The sequence below is a fragment of the Ornithorhynchus anatinus genome, chromosome 4 (genome assembly GCF_004115215.2).
Source record: "Ornithorhynchus anatinus isolate Pmale09 chromosome 4, mOrnAna1.pri.v4, whole genome shotgun sequence".
Lineage (NCBI taxonomy): Eukaryota > Metazoa > Chordata > Mammalia > Monotremata > Ornithorhynchidae > Ornithorhynchus > Ornithorhynchus anatinus.
The window spans coordinates 18,676,671-18,678,276 of NC_041731.1; the positions used below are offsets into that span (position 1 = coordinate 18,676,671).

Genomic DNA, 1,606 nt, shown 5'->3' on the forward strand with positions numbered 1-1,606 from the left:
GAAACTGAATTTTGGTATTGTTTGTGTTGATTTCTTCTAAGATGGGATGATTACATTTACAATTCTGTTGTCTTATCCTTGTCCATTTGGGGACCCTCTAAGTTTATATGAAAACTCAACCCACTTCTCATCCTAAAATAAGAGCTAAAGAAAGCAGAGGTAATTAACTTCGTCTTTGAAAAAGTTACTTTATTTGGAAGTTCCTAAGATTTGGGATCAAAGGCTTACTTGAGGAGAGATGTTTTATGATCAATTATGATGAGTCTGGTATTTGCAAGGACTGTATTAAATTGTCCTAAATTTGGACCTATTTAATACAGAGACATTATTAAAAATGTGATCTCAATGTTCATGTCTGTTCAGGTAAATCTGCTAAACAAAAGGTGCTTCAGACCTATTAAAGGGGCTTCAAGTGATCTCTCAAGGGCATATTATTGCTAGCTACATCTGTCCACGTAAAGAGTCTTTTAGCCAGAGCTCACCTTGTTTTATGCCGTCAAGTCATCTCTGACCTATAGTGATGCTATGGACACAACTCTCCCAGACCACCTCACCACCATTTGCAATACTTCTGGGAGTGTATCCATAGAGTTATATTGGTAAAAATACAGAAATGGTTTACCATTGCCTCCTTCTTCGCAGTAAACTTGAGTCTCCATCCTTGATGTTCTCCCATACCACTACTACCCAGAACAGGTGAGTTTTGACTTGTAGCAGACTGCCTTCCACTCACTAGCCACTGCCCAAGCTAGGAATGGAATGGATATGCCTCTGCTTGACTCTCCCTCCTATAGTCGAGACGGTAGAGTACTGGAAACTCTCTGGATGTGACCCCGAGAGGGGTATCTGTCAGGGTTACAGCAGCTTAATCATGTGTCTCAGCAGCCCTTTACAATTAGTTGTCAGAATTGGCCTCCTGACTTGATAGTGCCTAAGACACATACAGTCTTCTTGTCGTTTGCCATGAGTTCCCTTTGTCTTTGGATTAAGGAGCGTTCCTCACCCTGGTCTGCCTATTTCTTTCATACCCTCTCATACACTCTATGGGTGTCACCTGTCAATTAGACCAGGGTTTCCAGATTCCACTGAAGCCCACCAGTATAAGCTACATGTGGTGAGCCCACAACAAACTGCCTTGTTAGTGACTGTTTGTGATCTTGTGATGTGATCAAGCCTTAACCCTGCTCATGTATATAGGTGCTTAGCAAAGACCATCATTATTATTAGTAGTAGTAGTATTACTGTCACTGACTATGTATACTGATTAGCTCATGTATATGCAGTACTGTCACTGAATATATATACTGATTAGTTGTGTTGAGTTCCACCTAGGAAAACAGTGACTGACAAGGCCATGATCTACCTTATCTGCACCCTTAGCAACAACAAATCACTGACTGCCACCCATAGTCCTGAGACCCCAAATTATCAGCAACTCCGGCATCAGTTAATTCCTAACTGATACCCACAGCCTTGAGACCCTAAATTATCAACAAACTTGACAGCAGTGAATTACTGGCCATAAACCCATAGCCTTGAAACCCAACACCTACGGTTGTAGAAGACATCTTGCTGAAGACTTCTTCAGTCACAGAGTGTCCACTGG

At 41.5% G+C, this 1,606-nt stretch overlaps 1 non-coding gene across 1 annotated transcript; it reads right to left on the reverse strand.

Annotated features, from left to right (window-relative positions):
- Nucleotides 1-706: 706 nt before the first annotated feature.
- LOC114811790 lies at nucleotides 707-843 on the reverse strand. Its single transcript, XR_003759486.1, has one exon. It is a non-coding gene; the product is annotated as a small nucleolar RNA SNORA7 (small nucleolar RNA).
- Nucleotides 844-1,606: the final 763 nt, after the last annotated feature.